We start from the raw sequence: 19,829 nt of genomic DNA, 5'->3' as shown, positions 1-19,829 counted from the left end.
CTAATATTTTAGACGGTATATTGGCAACACATAGTTTTACATGAAATTCAAAGCGCGAAAAAGGCATTATAAAATAATAGGTTCTTAATGTATAAAATTTATTCTTTTTAAAAAATAATGCATGGCATATTTTTGATACTTTTTTTTTTTCATTTCTAATTAGAAATAATATAACATTCTGTAATTACCTATATATTTTATCTCATTTCTCTCCGTAGTCCCTAACTTTGATCCAAAGATTTAAGACAGATACATTTCACACTCATATATGGAATATAATTTTAATCATTAAGTTAATAATTAATATTTTTCAAATTATTTTTAATAATTAGAATACTTAATTTTTCCCTGTTATTATTGTGTTCCCTCGATTATTATTATATTAGGGATGTAATGCTAAATGTTTTGAACAATGTTCATTTTATAAGAGGCGTTAAAGTCTCTTCAGTTCTGACTCCCACCGTTAAAGTCTCTCCAATGAATTTGTACTTTCATATTTTATTATCATTATTCGAATGTCAATGTTTTCTCTTATTGCTAATATCACTTTTGAAATGAATTAGTGATATATAAAATTAATGACTTTGACTCTCACAATGTTCTATTACTTTTTTTTTTAATTTGTCCCAAATAAGTTTTATTTTTATAACCTTTCTAATTTAATATATAATTGTTTTATTATATTATATTCTGGACTAACTTCATTGAATATTGCTGCCTCGTCAATTGTGCCATTTTGTCAATTTCTATTCTTTCGAAATATTTTGTAACAAATTGTTTTGGTTATTATTTTTATATTTCAGCATCATGCTACATACTCACGGATTAATAAATCATTAATACTCTTAAATGACCTTCTATCTGAAATATTTCATTGGAAATCGAAATAATACATTTGTTTACGCGTAGAAAACATAAATGATGTAGTTCATTCAGATACGTATAGTTGTAGTTATTATTAATTATTAACATATATTACATTATTCCACTACCTTGAATGACCTTCACCCAGAGTAGCTGTGTGCTCCTTGAGTAGCTAACCCACTTAAGGCACACTTCTTCTATTAAGGATCCAGGAACAGTTTCATGATTATAATGTTTAGCTGTCGGATTGGATCTGGAAGGTAATTCGTCTACTGTGTAATTTTCCGGTGAACGTTCGTCCTTGATGCGAAATAACTTTCTTATACTGCCATTTAAGTAAATCGATTTCTTGCATTATTGTGAAAATTCGTTTTTCCTTAAATAATAATCTAACCTTGCTATAATAATTTGACTCATTCACCTCTGTGTTCTAAATTAAAATGAGGTAATATGTCAGTGCGTGTTCACAACAAATGATCTTTCCTGTAGAGGTAATGAATAAATAAATATAGCAAAAAAAATATGTAATCCATTCATATTGTTAAAGTATGCTTACTAACTGCTGTTGAGATAGTTACCAATGCAATTATCTATAACATTTAAAAGTACTTATTTTAATTGATAACTATCCATTTCAGTCGATATTTTTCATGCACATGCTACTGTTAGTAGTCAGTATTACATAGATCACTATTAAAGATATTTAATATAAAATCTCAGATTAAATGATAATGTCAATGATAAAAGCTAGAGAAAGAAATGCTCATTTTATTTCATATTATTTAATAAATATAATATATAATGTCATTATGAATGGAATATGGTCCGGGTGCGGTAAAAAAAAACTCAAATAGTAGAATTATACTATTTTATTGAGCCAACGTTTCGCCCCACGTTGCAGGGCTTCGTCAGGGCTAAAAATGATACAAACACTATAGTTACAAAAAGGAAAAAAAAGAAAAAACATAAGTGTAAAATAACAGGGGTATAAAATGTAAAAACGTAAGATATAATAAGAAAAATTAAAGGTTATAAATAGTAAATGAAAAGGGTAATAGTAACAAATAGATAAGAGAAGAAATATTAAAGAAAGTACGAATAGAGAGATGAAAAAAGAAAGGAATAAAAAAATACAAATCAAATGATGAGACAGAATGCATACCTGTTTTGACAGCAGTCAAAAACAAAGTGACCGTTGGTATTGGGAGGAGTGGGGACAGCAGTTATGCCACAATAACGAAAATAATTTGTAAAGTAAACATAGTAAAAATTATTTAAATCAGGTGAACATTTATCTATCTGTTACTATTACCCCTTTCATTTACTATTTATAGTAACCTTTAATTTTTCTTATTATATCTTACGTTTTTACATTTTATACCTCTGTTATTTTACACTTATGTTTTTTCTTTTTTTTCCTTTTTGTAACTATAGTGTTTGTATCTTTTTTGGCCCTGACGAAGCCCTGCAACGTGGGGCGAAACGTTGGCTCAATAAAATAGTATGATTCTACTATGTGAGTTTTTTTTTACTGCACCCGGACCATATTCCATTCATCTATACACACGGTCAATCAATAATCTTCCAGTAATGTCATTATATGTTACTCTTTTTTTAAAATTACCGTTGTTATTAATGCTATTGCTTAATTGGAGTTCGAAACAAGTAGTAATAATTGGAATTTTATGTGTTAATTTAAAGTGATGATTAAAAATGCTGGTTACGTTAAATTTTTAGTTCTTGGAATATCAAAATACCTTCCTAACTTAAATATTTTTATTTTATAATTCTTTATAAATATAATTTTTATTTTCGTGTATAACTATTTTCTGAACATTAGAAGAAAAATAAATTAGTATACTCAAGAAAAAGTATTAAGTAAAAAATAAGTGTATTTAAAATAGAAGAACAACTTATTTTAACAAATAAACAACTATAAATTAAGCATAAATAATTTTGGTATAGTAAAATAAAAAAAAAATTTTAAAATACAATTCTTAAAGTATAGGGCAAGTAAGTAAAGTAAATTCAATAGTTTACTATGAATCTATCTGACCGTCATTGTTAAACTATTATTTCTTTTTTGCATTAAATTTTGTTTGCATTGTAGCCTCACAAGATTCTTTTACCATTTTGAAATAATTAGCAAAAGATATTAGAACACCAATAATGAACAAAGAAAAATCAAACTCCATCTTCGAGGGAATTAGTGCCGCCTAACATCTATTTTTTCCTGGTATCTTCTCTACTAATTACTGTTTATATATGACAAATAGCTAAATTATATATGACAAATATTACATTATTATGTCAGCCAAACTCACCTTTACTTTAGATTGTCTTCATTGTAAACAAATAATAGAACCTCTATATTTAATTTCATTCTTTCACAATTAAATTACTTGATTTGGCCACAATATAATGGTTTGTGAAATTTGAAAAATATGAAAAAATTATCACTAAGACAACGATGGGAAATATAATGCTCATATTTTTTGCGACAGAAGATAAAAATAACTACTTAATAATCAGACCCTTAATTATACAACTCTTGAAATAGGAAGCAAAACTTTTCTGTAACAAATGGCGCCCATTGGACTAATGGATTTCTTAAGCTGACATGAGGAAAGATTGGCCATTAATCCTCTTAAGTTGTTAATATCATTCAAATTAGGGCTAGGCATTTGCTTAGGATAAGACGTAAGCTAGAAATGTTTTGAATATGTTAATGTTTGGTTGCTAATTTAATGGCGTTCTCATATATTAGGTTTGATAAGCAACTATATCATTTCAAAGTAAATTATGGAATTTTTACATAATTTAATTTGTATATGTTTGGAAGATATAATTTTAACGTCTGTGACAATTGTTTTATTTTCAAAATATATAGCTTCATATATTATGTATATGATAATAATTTATAATTTATTTATTTGGTTATGATAACGTTCTCTATTTTTTTCTAGGTAATTATTGATGTAATCCAGCCTAGATTGTGACATTACCTTTTGAGGTTGGTATGTTTCACTCATAGAATAAATGCATTTTATATCAAAGATGACAGGAGAAATTATTTTTTTTTAAAAATACAACATTCTTGCTGTTTTGAGATGAACTTTTAATGAATTCACTATCATCAATGGTTTTTTCAGTTTAGAATAAATAGAAGAAATAACAAAACATACGATTTTCAAATTCTAAAAATGTGGCCAAAAAGTTGAATTTTCTTTTGAAACAAGACAATTTATAATAATAAGATTCGTACAAGGCTACACACAAATTACATGAAATGAGACTGAATATAAAAGTAACAATTGATCATAATAAATAAGCAAGCATACTGAAAAAAAAAATAACTATTGATAAGTAGCCTTTTGTTCAACATCATTCTTAATATTGTTATAGCAGCAACAGGACACTGTGTTTTATACCAATTTACCGAAAAAAATCGTTTTTTTTTTTTTTTACAAAGTACGAAGTGTGAGAAAAATGACATCCTTTTCTTTAAAGAGTCATTGGTCGATTCTATGCTTGATTTTGCTTTTATTAAAAAAATTAATGATGTTTATTTGTTGACTATATTCAGCAAAAAATACTTTTCATATATTTGTCTTTACAATTTATTAATTCAAGACGTTTGCACTTTACTCTCAAAACGAATTTTGTTTTTGGTTCTGTGTCTAATTTAAATTCCTTCTAGGTATGAAAAAATTCTATTAAAATAAAACAAATATTTTACTAGATAAAGTTTGCATATGTAGAAACAATATATCGCAATTTTAGCGAAATAAGTGTACATTTTTGGATTATTACATTTATTTAAAACTAAGCCCTTGACCAAATAGTCAGCAACTTGCAAAATTGATAAAATCTGAGACCAAAATGAGCTCTAAATGACCATTCTCTACAAAATATTTTCGTCATTGTCTCTTATTTTGTTAAACATTGTCAAAAATATTAGTTCTACGAGAACAAATATACTGAACAAATTGTAGGAGTTTTGATTGGCCTATATTTAAACCAATTTTAAAATCTCTATAGTTTTATTAAAGAATGGAAAAAATTTCCAAAAATATTGAAGTGTAATTTGAGAGAAAACAAATTAAGAGTAGTTTTTATATTTTTATTAAATTCTAAAAAAAATAATTGAATAAATAAGCAATACAACCAGGTGTATAGGATACAAAGAATTTATTTTATATCTATTTTATTGCAATTTAATAATTATCACTTGGATAGTTTATGTTTTGAGTGCAATCATTTGTTCGGTTTCGACACCCCCGATTTTAATTTTTCATTTATTCTGTTTATAAGAATTCTAATATTTATTTTTAAAAAATAATAACTGCGTCATGAACATTTGTTTTCTTATATCAACTTTCGTGTCGGAGACTTTCCTTCTTTGATCTAAAGGATCATTCTGGTGATTTGGAATTGATAGTGCTCACATAAATTACTTAGTTAACCGGTGATAAAACTACCAACTTCTGTTTCCGTGTTATTTCTATCGTTGTTGATTTTTATTTTTATTGTTTTCTGTACTTGTCAAATTATGATTTAGATTTATGTAGCTCGCACGAAATTGCATTTATTTAACCTAATTTTATTTTGAATCAATAATTTTTAAATCGGGGTTAGCTTTCCTATGATTCATGGATACTTATGCAGTCCTCATTTCGATGGAGTAGGCGATTACGTGTACGGCTTTGAGGTAAGATATAAAACACGATAAGTCAATAAATCCTTTCGAATGTGTGATCCCACAAATGGTGATGGTGAATAAGAATAGTGACTCAATTTTAATTTTATTCCAAAATGACTAAGAAGAAATATCTTGTCTTAATATTTCATGATCCTACAACTCCAAAAAATGAGTTGAGGATCCATCACTATGTGTACTCGGGTTAAAGAGAATTAGTCAGCACTAGGTCGTGCGCCTACACGAAGCCCGTGTCCACGCTCCTGGCCCGAATATTTCTGGAGCATTAATTGTTATCTTCCAAGACCAGTTCACGTTTATAAAGGTATATATATCATTGCCGTATCAGGATAAATCCTTAATAATAAACTGAAACTGACGTAGATACATTATATAGACTTTTTAAAAACCGAAGACTACAAGATAAAACGATTCGACAACAGAACATTTCGTGATTAATGGCGCAATACACACACTTTTTTAATGAAATTTACAATTGAATTACATAAATATGCATTTAAAAACATGCTATTAGTTCTATTACAAAGGCATGATAGAGACTTGTGGAAAAACTACTCCCTACCTTGGTAGTAATCTAATTACATTTCTACATTAGAAGCTCGAGCCTATCTTCTTTTCAGTCGCTTCCGAGAGATGTCAGAAATAGAGGAGGAAGTAAGGTTAGGAACTAGCGGATTTGGGTAATTCAGAATGAAAGGATTGATATCTGGTTCGAACTAGATCGACTACAAATGGAACAACAAGATCTTGATAGATTATTTTATTTGTGACACAGTAAGAAGCATTGAAGATTTAACATGGGATTTTAAATTTCATGGAATGAATTTGGGAGTGATTCGATGATTTAGTAGAACCCCAAAGCTCTACTCCGTATGTCCAGGTAGGCCTTATTATGGTCATGTATATCAGTCTTTTGTATTGGATTGGATGTAAAGCTCATCAGATTTTGTAATAATTGTAATATAATGAAGATATCAATCTATAAAAAATGAAATTGGATAGTTATTTTTACTATTTATAATCATTTCATTTTTCTGTTTACCTTACTTTCATGTAACATGGGATTCGGCTACAGTTGCATCATTCTACTGGACGAGATTAATACCGATGCTGCCAATAGTCCTTAGATTACCATCTAAATCTCATGATGATTCAATCCTCCCTTAAGGGCGTTCTGTGATTAGAACTAGTACTTATAGATTAAAATGGGCCGTTTCCACCTCCGTCTTTAATCATAAGTGTAAAGCTGTAGGAAATGTTTGTTCTATTTTTTAGTGACGACACTTCTCCTAACGTGTAGATATATCACCTTAGTACTAATAAACGTGGTTCTCGGTGTCTTCTATGACCATTATTATTCATTTCGCATTCAGTAAAATATGATTAGCCTGTTGAATAAATCGCCACTCACGCCTCCACTGCTATCAGGTCGTTATCAGTATGCATGCATTTTAAGCTTGGCCACAAATCTGCCGCTGTCAAAATGAAGGCCAATGCAGTCTAAAAATAACCTTGAAAAGAAACAGGAAGAAAGAAACAAAAAGTAGGGAAAAAAATTTAAAAGAAAAGCGTACCCCTTTGATGTGACAGTCGGAGATATTGAAAACTTCTGTGAAAGACTTTTTTTGTTCTCTGTGACGAATGGCTTGGGATTCGGTCTGCCGGTGTCCCTTCTCTCCTAGCTCACCGTGGAACGTGATTGGCATTTCTGTTATGCTAATATATATCGCCAGCCATTCGGAGAAATCCTGTTAAAATTTATAATTGGATTGTGGGCCTTTTGTCTTCAAACAGTTAATAATCGAGGGACAGTGCATTTCACGTCAACATATTTTATACCGTAGAGCTTAATACATACAAGTAATTAATAAGTATATAAAGATGAATAATTTAATATACGTAAAATTATGTTGATTATTTAAAGGAAAACGTTGTCCAATTATTATGTTGTTAGCTGTAATTTTCACACCAGCGCCTCCATCTACCTTAAAACGTTCAAAATCTACGTCAGATTTTTGTAACGTTTCAGTATGTTGTAGGTATTGACCATTTTTAAATATTTTCTTCTTCTCCTCAATTCAACATATTAAAATTTTATTTTCAAACATAACATTCCTGGAAGTATATTTGAAATTCTGCTTACCCCCAGCTGTTTACTAATTTGAGTAGCTAAACATTTTATGTATATACATATATAAAAAAAAAAAATCAAAATTTTACCTTCTTTTTTTAATTTATAAATGTACTAAACTTACCTCTTTTGGTTTTTTCTTAGTATGTTTAATGTAGTAAATCTGAAAACTTTAGCCCAAAATTAATCAGGTTGATTGTATGCACTGATAGTGCATATAATCAAACAATTAGTACCTCGCTTTATTTACTGTAGTAAGAGTAATTAACTTATTAATTTTAAAATTATAGAAAAAAAATATCAGAATCATGAAATTTATTTTTTTATTAATTGATTCATTAATTCGAAATATTTGACACTTCTTTACATTTTATTAGGAATAAATTGCGTTGAAATAATTTTTTATTCTATTTAAATATTTAGACAGAAATGCGTGTCAGATGTATATTTTTTATTTTTTCTTAAATTTTTTTTTTTTTATCTTTTATATAAATTATTTTCTTATTATTTAATTAATTTTTATCAATAGATATCATTTTGTTAACTTTTTCAAAAATTATTTATTATTTTTTTAAACTTTTGGTAAGTATTATAGTTATCATTCACATTTTAATTTTTTTCTCTTCTGTTATGAATGAACACTTAGAACGATAATAATTATTACCCTTAATTGTGGCATCTTGTATTATTATTCTTCTATAAAAATAAAACTTGTTTAATCAATTTCGTAAAGGTTAGATGGTTATGTCATATATTCATGTCTGCTAATAAAAATGTTTAATCTTGTGATTACACAATCCCTGATTTTTTTTTAATCAGAATTTTTCAACTAATACAACAATAAATTAAGCTAATTTGAAAATAGAATTAATTAATCTCGTTTTAATTACCATTTATAGTTGTATATACACTGCAAAGTGTAAAATAGCTGAGAGCAATTCGCTAAGCTAAGATCTGCGACCAATATTAAAGAGCTGCATTCTTGACCAGCATCTCCCTCCCCCGCCTCTGCACCATGTCCAATCATAGCTGAGGAAATTACCTTGTTACGGCAAGGTAGAAATTCTTGGAATTCCTACCTTTTCCAACTTTTTGTTTAAAACAAGGTGCAATTTACACATTCTACTAGTAATCTTTATTTGGATAGCGTTATTAGGTCTTCTGAAGTTTCCTTCTGCAAGTATTTTATGCTGTTGTTTTATTTAATTCTTGCCATCCGGGTTGTTCTTATTTTTTCTGTTTAATTTATTTATTTCAAAAATTTTATTGAATAATGTAGCATTCCTTGATTTTTTAATTAAATTTCTCTTTAAAATTTTATTTTTATTTTTATAAACCTTTCTTTCTTTTTATAAATTTAAGGAATTTTATGTTCATGAAATACTTGAAATTAAAACAATTTTTTATGATGAATCTTTTTTGTTTAAGTAGGTTTTTTGTTTTTTATGAACTAAGTTTGTTGAATGCAAATTAAATACATAAGCTTATTACTCTTAGTATAATTTCATTTACGTTTTGATGTTAATTTTTTTAATCATCACATAGTTTTCGTTTCAACATTTTTGTTACTCATTACCCCGTACTGAAACCTTGAATTTTACTGTTATCATTTTTATATAATCATTTTATGACTTTCAGTAGAAAATCAAATTTTGTTGTTTACTCTTACAAATAGCTGAAACTTTAATTTAATATATTTTCAAAACTATTGTCATATATTATTTCGTAAGGGTCACTGCGATTAACTGGAATCGAATGGTGTGCCAATGAAAAATAATTCAGACAATACAAAATTATTTTTTAAATTTATAAAATGACCACGAAAACATTATTTTATTTCGTATTTTCTTAATGATCAGACATTTTTTACTGGCTTAGTTAAAATATTTTCATCTCAGTCATTGCTCGATGTACATATGATTTAAATAAGTGATTAAGAAATACTGGTTCTTGATTAATGTTTATTTAAATTGGCGGTGCAGTCATCTTTCATCCTTAAATACCACATTTTATAGCGTCAATTCTGAGCTATTAGAACGAAATATTGATTATCTACTAAAGCTAAGTAACTACTAAACGGCCCAATCAAGAAAACCCACTCTAACTAGTATCGTGGCTTTGCTAGGTTTCCGTTTATGGTTCGAATTTATCATTCTGATAATTGATTTATACAGTCAATCTGGGTTTTGAAGATTGGTTATATTTGACTCTGTATAGCTGATTTTCACTAAAATAAATGTCAGGTGAAATTTAATTGTTACTACAATCTCTCCTTCTTTTTGATATAAGTTTTATGAAATTTAGTTTTGTTTTATAGAGGAAGTTGTTCGTTTTTTTTTTTTATGTTGGAGTTTAATCTTACCCACATAATGACGAAACGCAATCTTTTATTTCTACGTACTTTATCTTGGCAACTTTCGGTATATGACCCCGAAATACCTTTCTGTTGCGAATTCCACCTACAAATCTCGTATCGTCAGGTTATACCCCGAAGATGGAACTGTGTCTGTAGGCCACAAAGCCCGGCGTAGGAGTTCTGCGTGATAGCAATGTGTGTCAGGTTTGAGGTTTCTCTCGGAATGGCCTTGCGGTCGAGCTTCCTCAATCACTTCTGATTTATGCGCAATCCTCCGAAGTCGTCCATTTCCAGTGTATCATCTCAATCCAGCGCTGGAAGGTGTAGGTACCTTGCGGATAGCCGAAGTAGAAAGTGCCTCTGTCCGGTCGTCGAACCCGAACATCATTAGTCCATTTTTGGCCAAGAGGCGACAGTTGCTTGCTCATTGTCTCTTTCTGCATGTGCTGATAGCTTTAATGAATTATAGCTTGCCATATTTGTGCTCAGTGATTAGCATATACTAAATTTGAATTTGCTCTGAACTCGGTGGAAACAAGATGAATAAAAATAAATTTCGTGTCAAATTCTGTATTGATCTGTCAATTTAATTTTCTCTAAATGGACATATTTTATTATAAAAAATTTAAAAAAATAATACAAATGATGCTTTTAAGTAAAAAAGAAAAAAAAAATCAGAGTTCGTTTTATAATTATTTCTATAGATAGAATAAAACGTGTATGTACAAATATTATAAAATATCACTTTATTTATATTATTTTAAGAATTATTGCAGATAGTTGTTGTTGTCTGGGGCTTAAGGGCGTAAAACCCTGAGGTCATCAACGCCCATGTTTCTTGCTTTATATTTTATTTCTATAATTCTATTTCACTTTAAATAATTTCGAACAAAAATTTAAATAATTACTTCTGTTGGTATTTTTTATTACGTATAACAGATTTTCTGGTTTAAATCTTATTTAAAAGGCCATTCCTTTTTAAGAAAACTAAGACCATTTCCACGTTCTTCTGGTCAAGATTGAATATAATCAAGATAGTATTAGTTTCCCTACAACATGGCCAACAATGTAATTCATCTGATTCTTTAACCTGTTACGCCTGTTTATTTTTTTATTTAAATCTTTTACTTATTGATAAAATTTCAGTCTGATAAATGTTTATGAATGATAAATATTTACGTTCTTAATTTATTTACAACTCGAAATTTAAAATTAAAAAAAAAATATTGAATACTTCAAAATAAAAAATATATTCTGCTGAAGATTATTTTAGTTTTTACTTTGCAACGATGGAAGTCAGGTCAACGACTGTTTAATAAAAGCCAATGATAGCTTACTGGGAGTGCTAAACGAGCTATTAAAATAATTTATAATATTGTAAAAAATTGATATGTTTGTTAACATATTCCTGCACGAACAGTATTGGGATAATATTTATCAAATCCCTTCCATTTAACGGTAACACTTTTTTTTCATCTCTGACATAACTCTGAGTGGATTGTAATGACCACTTTGCTGCCTCCAGTAGCGTAGCAGAGCAGGAGTTGCGCAAGCCTTTAACTTACTCCCACTAACTGAGTCCTTATCCTCATCGAATTGCCATTACTCTTTTAGAACTAATCCGCTGCGCTGAGATCGTAATATATAATCCTAGCTCCTCATTAGAACAGGGCTGTGGAGATGACCTTTCGCAACACCTGCATTGTTCACGGCTCCATCTGCGTGTGTTTGATTACCTGCTGTGCTTCATTAGTAGAACATATTTGCAGTACTTTATTTGTAGTTGTTTGGAAATATTTGCGTGCTGTGGTGAAATATAAACTTAATCTGAAAAAAAATTAATATTATATTGAATCAAATATTACTAAATTTTGATGTATCAACCATTTGAATTTTCTGGTCTGAATACCTCCTCAACTTTTAATTGTGCCCCAAGCCTTATAAATATGCATGTTTAAATACTGACACATCTTACAAAAAGAAGTATCGGTTTTATTTTGAAATGGACATGTCCCAAGACAAGGGTTTCTTTATCTACTGTTGTCCTTTAATATACTGTTCCAAAGCTAGTAGGGTTGTTCAAAAGTAACCACAACCTATAGTACATTCTGTGAAACAAGTCAAATATAAAAGAAACTATTTTTTTTTTTTTTTTTTTTTTTGTGACATGCTATTATTCAAGCAAATCAGCAATATTCCATTTTGAACAGTTTTATACCATAAAACTAATTAATATTTAAATAATGGATTTTATTCCAAATGAAAACCTGGATGTCCAAGCATACTGCGAATGAAAATTAAAAGCAATTGTTTTAAATCCATTCTCATTCAAATATTACAGGAACCGATCTAGCCCGAACCAGATATCATTCCTTCCATTACAAACTCCATAACCACTCAAACCCATTAGTTTCTAATCTTTCTTCCTCTTTTATTCAGGACAATCCTCCGAGGCGTCTGAAAAGAAGATGGCCTCGAGACCTTATATTGTAAAAATGTTTTTTGAGTGCTACCATTGGGTAGTTTCTCTACATGCTTGTACCATACCATTATGATTTTCTGATATTTACTTGATGTATTTATGTACAGTTGTAAATATCAATAAATAAATTTAAAAAAAAAATATTACAGGGTTCTCCTTAATGATGCATCAGAAGTAGTTTCAATTGTTACTGTCATTCTATAATGAATATTCTATATTCGGCAGATAATTGGGCTAAGAACATGTATTATTTATTACACAAAATTGGTTTACACTGTAAAGCGAATCGCCACTTATCAGTTAATTCAGTGGTCACACCTGGTATTCACTATCCATGAGTTCCTGGTGGATCGAAGTATTACATTTAAATATAGTTCATGTTGTATGTTGGACCATGGTGGAATGTTCTCTTGCATTCTATAGCAGATTCTGAAATCGTTAGGTTTTCCAGGTCATTGTGTATTATATCATTGGTCACTTAAAATAATTTGTTCCTGATACTTTGCAGTACTTATGTATGGAACGACGTAAATCTCGGAATATATTTTATTTATTTTTACCTTAGTTCACAACGCATATGAAAAAATATTTTATTTTACGATATACATTTGATTTGTCACAGTACATTATTGCATAAGTGTCAAATTATCTCTGAACCAACGCTGTTCTCCAATTACTTTAATTTAAATAACAATATTTCAAAGATTTCAAAAATTTGTGCTAAGGTTTTAGATCTTTCAGATTTAGAATAATAATAAAAAAAAATTGTATCAAGATTAGCATTGCCTAGATAAATTTGCTAGATTGTTTCACCACCGGAGTAAACAGCCTGTATAATGAGACATCACGCAAGCCAGCTGAGGAATTTTGAGGTCCCGATCTAGGGAACTAATTTACTAACCTCAACTTCGTGACTTTCGTCACAAGCCGTTGCTAATGTTATCAACATCATTTACACGGAAACGGTGGCGATAATTCAGCCACAAGCATGGCCGATCTGATGTTTTTTCAAAAAAAAAAATATTAAATTAGAAGTAAAATAAAACGATTTTTTTTTTTTTATCGTGGTAAAATTTAAATTATTTATACGGTCTTATTCGTTCGTTCTAATCTTGAGACGTTGGATTCCAAAACTAGTTAATACCTTTTTTAAAATTTATTTAACAGGTTTTGTACTAGAATAGATCCTGAGGGCAAGGGATTTTGTCGCAGATCAGTTAAATTACGTGTAATTAAAGAGCTTTAAATCATTTCAATAATTTAGAACTAAAATCATTAAAAACTGTAAAATAGGCAAAGCTGATATTGGAATGTAAATGGTGGCACCAGACTAATTGTAAGTTTGATGTTATTTCATTTGATCACTTACCCCCAAAGCAATTAACCATCATTTTATGAAACGTTTGGTTTAAGAAACGGATCATATCATCCAGGAATTAATTAACATTATTAATATTGGAAGATTATTGGTTGACTGTATTTAATTAACTGTAGAAAGATGACCCCTGGTGGGGTAAAAAAAATTACAAAAAAAAGTAGAAAACAACTATTGATTAGTCACCTAATTATGCATGCAAGTAACTAATAATTTTTATTCTGTTATTTTTTGTATCTTTTTTTACCACTAATCGGACCATCTTCCTACTATTAAAATAAATTAATAATTAAAAAATATAAAAATTGCATAATTATAAAAAATATATATGTCACAATTAGACCAAGAAATTATTTCCGACAGTAAAATTCCGTACATTTTTCGATCTGAGCGAAGATATTTGAAGAACATAAGGAGAAACTGAGGTATGTATCTCAATTTTTCCTAAGTCTTCAAGTTTACATTGTAATTTAATACGATTTTAATTAATGTATTAAAATTTAACTGATTTAGAACCGTACAAACAGGATTTTCTCCAGTTTTGGCTTTATTATTGTGTCTGTCTTAAAAAAAATATAAGAAAGTGTTGTTACTCATTTTAAAAAAAACTCAAAATCGAATTTAACCTCGTTGTTGCTGTATGATCATTATTTATTTACTTGTGAGTATTTGTTGAGTCAATTTTTGTATGTATTTTAAAGGTGTTATTAAAATATAAGGCATGTATTGAAATCAAATATATATAGTTTATTGTGTCCTGGGATGAACTTAAATAACAATAAATTTAGGTAATCCTCTTACCAGAAATATTGTTGAAATGCAGCATTACCTGCTGCATTACCAATATTTCTGGTAACTTTATAGATCTTGCTTTTTAGTAATTTCAGAATTTAATATTTTTTGGAAGATTATTGATTGACCGTGTGTAAAGATGAAAGGAATATGGTCCGGGTGCGGTCAGAAAAACTCAAATAGTAGAAATTATACTATTTTAATGAGCCTGGAAATAAAATAGTATAATTTCTACTATTTGAGTTTTTCTGACCGCACCCGGACCATATTCCTTTCATTAATATTTTTTACGTTCCTGAAGACCGCATTACATCGTATCTAGTTTTCATGGAGTACTATCTTTATGTTCTTTCATTTAAAAAAAAAATATATTTCGGGACATCTTTTTATATTGGCAAGTAATATTTTTGAGATTTATTCATTTAATTAATTTTATGTATTTATTTATTTCACGGCATTAATATGTGCTTATTTTTTATTATCTGGGTCTAATGCGCTTTTGAAGGTCTCATAAAAACAAACAAGAAATGGCTAACCCTTCGTGGTTTTATAGTCATAACCATATTAGTCATTTTTATTCAATTCCACAAATTGAATTATGTCAAATAATTCAATTAACAATTGAAGACGTGTGGGTGACGGTATTGTGACTCTTTTATACATAGTGCTTTATAATTAATTTTTTAAAACATTAAATTATGACAGTTTATAGAAGTGATTTTTCTAGGTTAAAATAACGATAAATAAACATTCAATTGAATTTTCTCAGATTCATAGTACATAATACGTTCATCGACTAATGCTTCCAATCGTTTCATTGACTGCTTCGGGAATATTTGACCTTCCTTGGCCTTCCAGAGGAAGAACAATGGTAGATCACTGGAGCAAGTGCCGTCACAGTTGAAAACAGCTTCCTCTGTTCCACCGACCGAAAAACATCTTAGAAATCCGATAAGCCCTACAGAAGATTTTTTTTATCGAAGTTGAGATCTTAATACAAAAAACAAAAAGATGTACTCACATTTTGTCTTTATTTATTTTTTATCCACTACCTTGGACTATATCAGGACAAACGATTAACCTCGAATCCTCACACAAGACTGAAAAGACAAGAAACTGCACGTCGATTTCGACTGTTACAGCCCTTACTTGACAAACGGTCTAAACTTCCAATTCATCACAAAAGACTGATCTAAATAACAATTATAAGGCCTATCTGGACATACGGAGTTGAGCTTTGGGGCTCCCCTAAACCTCAGAATTTCTCTCGTACACAATCTTTACAATCTAACATCCTTATTATAATCCTCAGTGCTTCTTACTTTGTCATAAATAAAATGATACTTAAAGATCTTAATGCAACCGATCTAGCCCGAACCAGATACCATTCCTTCTATTATAAACTTCCTAACCACCCCAGGTCTTAGGACCCACCCCGCTAAGACCCCCGAGGAGCGGCGAACCTACATCACTTATGAAATATTAGCTTAAAACAGGAAGAAGAAACTTTAAGATAGTTAAAACGAGCAATATTAAAATAACGTCATAAATTGAAAAACGGCATGAAACCCTCTACTCCCGCCCTCCGTGGTAGCCTTACTTATCTGACTTCTCAAACAGATAATTATAGCGAGTAGGTTGGTCAATGTACGACATGTCACAATCTCACAAGAGGAGATCATAACTCAAAAAAAGGCAATCCTTCCCCGCCGGAACCGCCCCAGTAAAACCCCCGGGGAGCGTCGGTTCTATATCACTTTTGAAATATTGGCTTAAAACGGGAAGAGGAGTCTCTAAGGTAGTTAAATCGAGCAATATCTAAAAAGCTCCAGGAATTGAAAAGGTATGAAAAAAGACAGATCTAACCACGGGTCTGGCGGTACCCCAATAGTTTCGAACCTAGCTTCCTCACAATCCTTCGAGGCGCCTGAAAAGAAGATAGCCACGAGGCCTGCTAATGTAAAAACGTCATTAGAGTGCTCCAATTCAGTAGTTTCTCAACACGCCTGTATCACTCCATTATAAACTAAAATTGAATTTACTGGAGGTATGCATATGAATGTTCAGTTATAAATAGCAATTAATAAATAAAAAATTGTTTGCCTTTAAAGCTCATTTAATGACCTATTGTTTCTAGTTATTGAAATACTTGACACGGACGACATGCAATTGTATCGGTTTCCTTATTATTGAACTTGAAATGCCAAGTTTACTGATCAGGATTCCCAATTAGAGGCAAAGATACAAAACCTGATTCAAAGAAGGCGGCGGTTCTTTGTAGTTAGTGGAACTCCCTGGCATTGTGCAAGTTTAGAAGGTGAAGGTGAGGGAGCTTAAGGCCTAGAATAACAGCTAGCAAAGTATCGTTCAATCGTTTATTTTTTAATTTGAAATAAAACATCGTTTTCTCAAAGTGAAATTTTTTTTAATATACTTCGTCCGATCCAAAAGAGGATTAATGATCATTCCAATTAAAACCTAAAAATAAGCATATTCGGATAGTTTTTTTTTTACACACTTATTTTAAGATCAGACATGTTTAAGGAGGGGGCCGTTTATAAGTAATTTCTCAAGTCTGATAATATTAGTTTGTACAAAACTATGAAAAAAAGGGACCAGAAATATGTATGTATAGATAAATTATTGCTCAGTTTTTCTAATTTCCTAATTTTAATAAAATTTAAATATAATTGTTTTAGTTTTTTAATATTTTTATTTTTCTATATTTCCATTCACTTTTTTTTCTATTATTTATAGTCATTATTTTTTATTTATTTATTTTTTTTTGTCTTTAATTATTAATCTAAATATCTCTAAATCTAGTATAATACTCAAAATTCTAAACATGTATATATATATAAAAAAATACTATAAGTCATACAAAATTCTATTTAATTATAATCTCAAAAAATACTCCAAAAAACTTTATTACATTAACTTTTATTCCTTATTTACAACTGTATTTCCATAAAAATACATCTATTAATTTTGATGTACGATCTTTTGTAATGAATTGGAAGTTTAGACCGTTTGTCTAGTAAATACTGTAATAGGTAAAATCGACCTGCTTTTCCTGTCTTCTCAGTCTTGTGTTAGGATTCCAGGATAGTCTTTTGTCTAGATTTAGTGTATCTGTTCTATAGAGGTAAGAGCAACATTATTAACGGATTCTGTAGGACAGTCAGTAGGCTTACAACGAAGGGTAAAAGTGATTTGATAGGATTTGTTGAAATTTATTTTGATCCTCCGATTTCGACACCATTCCTCGAGTGTTATGATATGGAATTAGAGTTTTTGGGATGCAATTAAAGGGTTATTATTAACTGCGAGCAAATATGTGTCATCGGCATAAGTGGTAAGGATAGTTTTAGGATTGGTTGGGATGTCAGCTGTCTAGAGGATGGGACCTAGGATACTACCTTAAGCAACACCAGCGGACAAACTTAAAGTTAAAAATTAATTTAGAAGAACTTGTTTTTTCTTGGAATCACATATTGTTTAAATTTCTCACAGCATTTTAAACCGCTTAATGTCGTTTTTATCTTTAAAAAAATATATATATTGAGTTTCCACATTTTGTCTTATGTGTCTTCATTTCTACTTTAATGTTTAACATATCTTTAAAAAGTAACGCATAATATAAGAAAACGTTTTGATTTCATTTTGAACAAATTCCCAATTCATTCCGTAAACTTTTGTTACTTTCTTTACTGTGGTATCCTTCCAGGCTCTTCCACATGAAGTAGGGGTATCACAAAATAACACTAGTCGTGTATGATACAATCAATGGGATATGTCAAATTAAAAAAAAAAAAAAATTGTATACCACTATTAAAGCAACTCATGGTGTCGATTTCTTTAATAAAGCTCATTATTTTGTTTAATGATTTTATTAATTCCCCTTTTAGATTATTTTACATCATGAATATTAAAAAATAAACTACTTTTTAAGTGGCTGGTTGAAATAATTACTCCTCCTCCTGACTATCAATATTCCACTCTAAAAACGTATGTTTTGGCGGAAAAAGTATTTCTACTTCGGCCATTTTCTGTGTTTTACTTTACTAAATATATAGCAATGTTTTTCTATTAAAAAAAAAATTGTAATGCTTGTTCTCTATGTTAAACTGTTATTTAACATAATGTAAAATTATGTTGCTCTATACCTGTTCCTATTGTATTTCTACATCCTGGCTCAGGAAATAGGAACTGTTCCTTGATACCATTATTCATGCAAATGTGGTTTCTGTAAAGAGATCGATCTCCGTTCACCTCTTTCCTCGTTACATCGCTAACAGTAACTTTTATTGAATAGTTGAAATGTGGCCGCTATATTTTAATTAGCTGGCTCTATCACTAACTTAACCTATCCTAGCTCCGAACCATTTTAATTAAACTAAAATATTCAAAAGGCGAAAATATAATTGATTCGATGTGAATAAAGCTAAAGTTTTATAGCCAATACAAGACTATTGAATAACGTTGACTTTTGAACATTATTCCGTTAAGATTTATGACCCAAGTAAATTTTATAACTTGTTGTAATTCAAATTTCAGTTGTGTTCTGTATACGATAAGTCCTCCTTTCGAACTCTTCAGTGTTGTAAATAATTAAGAAGAACTGTGAATTATTAATGGTTTCTGGACCGTTTTCTTTATTACCTATCTTTAAAATCTCTAACTACGAAATGTATACTTAACAACCATTTTGAGTATTTCATACCTCATTACATCAGTTCTGTTTTAGGCCAAGTGAACTTATTAAATATTACATATTTCATCTTATTAAATTATAATTTAATTGTTTTCATATATACTATCAATCTCTATATGTATGTATGTGGTATAGTGGTTCTAGAATATCATAAACTGTGGTCTTCGGTTACGGACCATTCAATATTGTCAATACATTATTTTACAATCAGCGGTTTGTTTGATGTAATATTCAAGTTAATAATAATATTCCAGACATGATTATGTTCGTTTCGTCAAATCACACTTAGATGAAATGCTGAATGCATATTCCGTCGTAGTACATCTGTTTAAAGTTTTTGTATAAAAAAAAAGTCCTCCCCCCTCAAAAAAAAACAAAAAACAAACATTATATAT

The sequence above is a fragment of the Halyomorpha halys genome, unplaced genomic scaffold (genome assembly GCF_000696795.3).
Source record: "Halyomorpha halys isolate HHAL.00 unplaced genomic scaffold, Hhal_1.1 Scaffold1532.1, whole genome shotgun sequence".
Taxonomy (NCBI): domain Eukaryota; kingdom Metazoa; phylum Arthropoda; class Insecta; order Hemiptera; family Pentatomidae; genus Halyomorpha; species Halyomorpha halys.
The sequence above is the reverse complement of the archived record's forward strand: the minus strand, read 5'-3'. Positions refer to the sequence as shown.